Source organism: Phaenicophaeus curvirostris, chromosome 17, assembly GCF_032191515.1.
Source record: "Phaenicophaeus curvirostris isolate KB17595 chromosome 17, BPBGC_Pcur_1.0, whole genome shotgun sequence".
Classification (NCBI taxonomy): Eukaryota; Metazoa; Chordata; class Aves; order Cuculiformes; family Cuculidae; genus Phaenicophaeus; species Phaenicophaeus curvirostris.
This window is the reverse complement of record NC_091408.1, coordinates 13,661,186-13,668,151: the sequence shown is the minus strand read 5'-3', so window position 1 is coordinate 13,668,151 and position 6,966 is coordinate 13,661,186.

The following is a 6,966-nucleotide window of genomic DNA, read 5'->3' as shown; positions in this document are numbered from 1 at the left end:
TTATCAGACCCATATCACAACTCAAAAGACAATAATGTAGACTAAAGCTGAACTAGCATTTTACTATTACTGTGCACATCAAGTGAGGAAATACCTCACAGTTCAATTTGCACACAAATAAATCCTTTTTGATATTAAAAAAGCTAACCCTAACCCTGCATCAGAAGAAGCAGAATGAGAAATTTCCCCTTCAGCTTGTTTTTAAAACACTTATACTAAATTTCTTGGTACCTGTTACACTCTTGAGAAAATTCAAGCAAGAACTTGAGACTGCTCCACACAGTCAGTGTAATATTCCGCTTATCATTAGCGGATGAATTGGCTTGAAAGGCTAAGTTACGTGTATATTCATGTAATAAGGATGTTTTTTATTTCTCTTGGTTACAGTAAAAATTACTGAGAGATGCAGGAAGGTAAATACTCTATAAAATTTACTAGCACAAGGTTCAACTTGGTATGCCTATCATTATGATAAAGCTATTAATTTATCTCCACCTTAAAGATACACTGTATTATCTGTTATTTCACTGCTAGCTCTAGAATATACTGGAACACAAAAATCTTTGTGGTTAGAAACTGCTGCCTTTCATTGTGTATTTTCCATTACAGGGAAAGGATGTTTAGTTTCTTTCATTTAGTCCATTTGCTTCAGGACCTTTACAAGTGCAAGCGAATGTGAAAGTCCCAAGAAGGAAAATATTTGCTTTCAAAGCAGCACGTTTGAATAGTTAAATGGTATGGAAATAATTTACAGCACAATTTTTCTTCTTTATGCCTCCTGCCTGTTGTTAGAAGTTTTTTCAGACATGGACATTCTTATCGTGGTGTCTACTGCACAATACCAGAGGTAGAAAAGGCATGGCATGTGCTATAGCAGGTTCTCCAACAGATTCTTCACTTATCTTGTTTTTCAGGTCTCCAAGGCAGTGAGCTCAATGTCTCTGATAAACAGTAATTAAAGATATGGGTAAGGAGGAACAGAAGCTGGAGACATTCTGCTCAAGAGAAAGAAAAGGACAATAGCATCATTTTTAAAGCAGGTATATTGAAATGATACCTGCTCTGGCTTTGCACCAAGCTGCTACCACAATTTTTAAAGGGAACAAGGCATTTTAATTAGCTCTCCCTGGACTCATGAACACGTGGGCCTCAGGTGGCGGGGGGAACATAGAGAAATAAATACATATAAACTTAAATGAAGAGCAGGCTGGCCTTTTTACAAGCTACCTCAGGTCTGCCAGCAATCACTTTCAACAATACAAGTTCACAGTGACCTCTGTTGTTCCTTTCATATTGGAGATTAAAAGATGAAGCACTCTTACTGTGGCTGGTGAACATGCTGTGAGCTGGGAAATCAATGACTCTTTCAGACAGGACTCTCTGCAAAAAGGGTTATCAGACATGAAATAATTAATTTTAATTCTACTATTTAAAAATAGGCGCTGCACGAAGAAAAATGGTCTTTCCTGCTAGAAATAAGGCAAACAGGTATTTTTAAAGCTAGCATTTCCTTCATAACATCAGATTCCTCTCATTTTAGAGAAGAACTTGAATAATAATTTTATTTTTTTCTGTTTCTTCTCTGTTTATGTACTTCTTTAATGCACTAAATCTACTTCTGTCAGGAGAATTTTAAGTAGCCCCCTACCTACTCTGATGTTTTACAGTTTCCTGAGGGTAACTATCTCAATCACTGTATCACATAAAGCCTTTGAGCAGTGGGTCTTCAGAGACAAGAATCTATGAAGAAAGGCAGCTCCAAGGGGCGGTAAAGGATTAGAACAGGACTTTTCCCTGGGTTACTTCTGGTGTGTGAAGCAGCTACATATTTCATCAGTACCTGTGGTTTCTCCTATTATTTCACCTGAAGACTGTTAGGAAAACACGCAACATTTTCCTGTACTACAGATACAGACTATTCTCTCTCTGCAAAGACGCTGTAAAGTTGCTATAATGCCCAAGTGTCCCACTCCTCTAGGCAGCAATATATCGGTAAGGAAGTTGAAATCTGTCTTGTCTGCACATCAGGCTCGTTAGTCATACTATGACTACAGCACGCAGGGCTGGAACTCATCTCCACAGATGTGAGGTTAGTCTCAGTTATGCTCAACCTTCCTCTGCATTTGGGCTGGAGTAATGTTTTTCCCCCTAGCCTAATACCTTCTGTGTCACCAAGGTTTAACCTGGAATTGAACCAGCACCATATAGAAGCTCCAGCCCTGGTCTCTGGAAGAGGCACCTCTGAAGGCTTGTTTGCCTTCTGTGCTCTACCAAGCTGCTAAGCAGTGATAAGCAATTCAGCATGAAAAGAAGCTCAAGACGACATTTATTTTTCCTTCATGTATAACAATGACAAACTGTATATTGATTCCTTTTTGGGAAAATAGCCTCCATTTGTGATTTAGGAACAGCAGCCAGGTTAATTGCACGGTGCAGTTTGTTGTCTGACCTTCTACTTAGATCTTTCTCAGCCGTTTCTACATTTCCTCCAGAGAGCACAAGATGTTAGAGGAGATGACACAGCATAGAACTGCAGAGAGAAGAACAAACAGCAGTGGACTTCTGTAAACACTGAGAATGACTGAATAATGTAAGAATTTACCAGCAGTCCTCAGGCTGGGTCTCATGTACCCCACATGGATAAAGCACACTATCTAGTCATTTAGACACAGAAGTATTTACTAAGACCATCAACTAAGAAAAATGCCATAAATAAGCCATTATGCAAATGTAAGTCATGTCAAACATAACCAGACATCCAGTGGCTGGGTTTCCAAGTATTCATTTCTATAGTGGGAAAGTTTCATAACACAAGGCCTGAAAAGCTACCAGGATGGCTTTTCTAAAGCATCACAAAAGAAGGCATCAACCGATTTAGAGACACTTGTTAAAAAATGCCTTAAGGTACCTCAATATCGAACCTTAGGACTTCAACATCAGTGTATTTACTAGTGCAATTCTTCCCATTTGGAAGTTATCCAAAGGTTTTTATTTTCTTATGTACATGGTTACTTTTCAGGAGTATTCAACCCACTACTTTTTTCTAGCAGTGCTTGCAGTTCTGGATGTGACACTTGCTGCCTAACCTCCTCTCTAGGGCACAAACTGTTCTGTGAATATAAGAAGACAACTGATGGAGCTCTGTAACTGAGTATGTGAGATTGTCTGGCATCAACTACTGCTCAAATCCAGTTATAGAAGACTCTGAAGTATTTAGAGTATCTAAAACCAACGCCTCCTCCAGCTGGTTCCTCTCTGGACCATTATCATCTGGTATAACAATAACAACAGCAAAGCAGAGGCTGTTCAGATACAGCCTGGGTGGAGGGGGAAGAGGAGGGCTGTAAAAACTGCTCCAATTAACATTACTGCACTGTACAGTGAACAGAACAACTCAGAAAATATTTCTGTACTAGGGTTCACAGGTTGATTGGTAGAGTAGGACATTTCAACAAACTTTATCTGCATGCATGGCAACGTCTTCAACTTCTCCTTCTATGAGATATAACTCTCAAAATTACCACCTGCATGCCAATGTTGCAACTCCTTTAGTAATTCATGTTGCTACATACAGGGCTTAAAGGACTTGCAATCAAGATAGCGCAGTCTCCAAGACAGTTAAAGTAACTGAGAATCCAGGCAAAGTATGATTGCTTAGCATTTCCCACCAATATTGCTGCCACACCCTTGACCCGCTTGAGTCCTATTCTACTTTCATAGAGGTTAGAAGAAAGACCTTTCCTCTCATAGGCATACATGTTCTGGTTTAACACCCAGGCAGGTTCTGGTAACAGGGCTATCAATGATTAATGCAACTGCAGACAGTTTCATCTGTCCCTTTCCACACTTTAACCTGTAAGACCACAATTTACTTAGAAAACAGCTTTTCGTTTACTCTGCACTTTGCACAGCACCAAATACAATTGGACAATCAAATTCAAGCAAAACTTCTAGGAACTGCCATCATACAAATGGAAATGGTGGCAGATGGCTAATACTATTGATTTTACAGCAAATGAGAAATTACATAGCATCCCAAGCCAATTCATCAGTTAATTCAGTATAGGAGAGTCTGCTTTAGTTCCCATAAAAGCTCTACAACATAACTACACTTCTAAGCCACCAGGAGCAATATTTGCCTGAATATTATCCAGAATACACATCTGGGGCAAAAGCTGCAGCTGTAACATGAACAATTTAAATATTCACCCTCATGCAGAGATCCAGAACAAAGCTTTATGCACTGTACATCTCCTCCTATTTTGAATATTTGAGCTGCTATCAGGTCTATTCCACCACAATGAATTGCACCCTTGGTGATCATTGGGAAGCAAGAAATTGCTTGATTACTTTAATGATGGGAACTGAACAGGTATACTCCAAGTTAGGAAAAAGGGAAGTGTTTGTTCTTTTTGAAAATAGTTTTATTTATTAATGAAACTCATCATGATGGAATATCACCTAAATTACCCTCAATTAATTTTTGATTTAATCAGATGTGTTCCTGGTTTTGTTTTTTTTTTCTCATATTACACTTTTCAAGAATCTTCAAATGATAAAAGGCATTTTAGTACAAAGAAATAGAGATGTTTCTTTTTAATAGACATTCAATGTAGGAATAGAACAGATACTGAATTCGTGAGGGTGAATCTCATCAGACTGCTTTGAAACCATATATTAGAAGTCAATTACTATATCAAAGTCACTACAACTCATCAAATATCCTCATTAGCCACCATTTTAGTTTTGTGTTTAATTTTCAAAAGTGATAAAGGCTAATGAAATTGCAAGGATTTCACTCAAACTCCAAACCAACCCCAGCAGAAAATTAGACTATCTGGACACTGAAAGGGAGATGTGACTAGGGAAATCTCTTTCAAAATACTGTGTGTGCACCTTGGCCTCAATTATACAAGATGATTTTGAAGACAAATTAAGTACTTTCTAACTCCTGTTAGAACTTTATTTGTACTTGCAGAAGTTCACAGCCATAGAGATAAAGTGTTTTGTGTTGGCATCTTGCATCAGGATGGATTTCAGCCACCAACTTCACTTCAGTCAAAACAGAAGCAAAACTAATTGTGTTGAGGAACTTCAAGAAGCTGCCCACAGGAGGAGTGGTGATTGCTCAGGAATATTCAAGACTGTATTTTGTATAGGAAGTGCTGCCACGCACCAGACACCAGGACATCATGAATTCCTGATTTTAATTTTCTCCATCTCTTTTTATCAGCACTGAGGCATCCAACCCTACTTCCCATGCTTCCTTCTTCCCTGCAATAGCACTTGTGTAGGAACCTGCTTCACCCACGAACTGATGGGTTATTGTCAGGGTACCATAGAGGGTAGGAATGGAGCAAGACTTGGTGCAGTCCATACCCATACTGTGTTTGGAGCAGACTTTCTACATGAAGGAATCCAGAGAACTTCCCTGAAAGGTCATAGCACTGAGCAAAAAGGAGCAAAATAACAAGTAACCAAAACTGTCAGTGTAGCTCCTCAGGATACTACACTTCTCAAGACCAGACCCTAAGCCTATGCTTAAGCTCTCAGTGACCCCAGGACAGGGCAGGTGACACTTCTGCCCAGAATGGCTTTTGGAGTGTGGTGGCAGGATTCATAAAGAATTGCTGCATTTATTTAATCACAATAAGAAACAGAAGCCATCTGTAGTTTTTCTAGGTGGTGTAAGAAAGGCGGGGGGAATAAAAAAAAGACAGAAATGGAAAGAATAAAATTGTATTTCTCTTTCCACCTTGTGAGAATTGCCAGAGGGAGTCCTCGGGTCTGCAACTTTTGCAAATGTAGACACTGTTTTATTGAAATCAACTTCCAACAGTATATTACACATTCTTTACCATTACTATGATGCTTCTAAAAATATGATTGTGAAGCTGTATAATCCGAAACAAAACTACAGCTTTTTTCCATAGGAAAAAAAAAAAAAAAGAGAGACTGATGCCACTGACATGTTTGAGAACACATGATCTGTTTTGATAGCACATTGTATTTACAAAGCCTGTCCCCAGGCGGGCTGTGCTAAAATGAATTTGGAATCAAAAGGCATGTGGTCAGGTTAACTGGGAATAATTCTCGTACTTTCCTTTCTAGCAGTACAGAAATGACACACAATATAGAGGATCCAAAGCATGCACTCAAATATATATCCTCAGTATTTAATTAGAGAGAATTACTTTTGTCCACCTAGGATAATTGCAACATTACAATTTGATGGCTGTTAGCATCACATATGCTTACAGATTAATAGTGTTTCTTCCATTTCTGCTTTTGACTTAATCAGGCCATCACTCATTACCATCATGCATGGCTGGCTCTACAAGATAAGAATGCATAAAAACCAACTTGCCTTTTAACAAGCAAACCTTGAGCTTCATGCCTCTGGCATGCTGCTCGACAGTCCTTTGATTTCAAATGTGATAGTGAATTCACTGATGCTGATGCCAAAATCCATGCCTAATCTGGCAACACGCAGAGTGAGGCTCTGGTCAGGCATCCTGACACCAGTGGTAATTTCTGGCATTAAATGCATTGAACTTCAGAATTTCCTGATACATCTATTACTTTAGGACTGTGATCCTACTGAAGGCAGGGCATGTCTCACTCATGCAAAGTTCTTTGGAACACAGCTCCTGAAGGAGTCATTAATCATGGAACAGTTTGTGTTGGAAGGGACCTTAAAGATCATCCAGTTCCAACCCCCCTGACATGGGCAGGGACACCACCTGGATCAGGCTGCCCAAGGCCCATCCAACCTGGCCTTAAACACCTCCAGGGATGGGGGCAGACACAGCTTCCCTAGGCAACCTGGGCCAGGGCCTCACCACTATCATCATGAAGAAATTATTTCTTTTGTCTAGTCTAAATCATTTTATACTCATTGCCCCAAGTCTTATCACTACAATCTCTGTAAACAGTCCCTCACCAGCTTTCCTGTAGCCCCTTCAG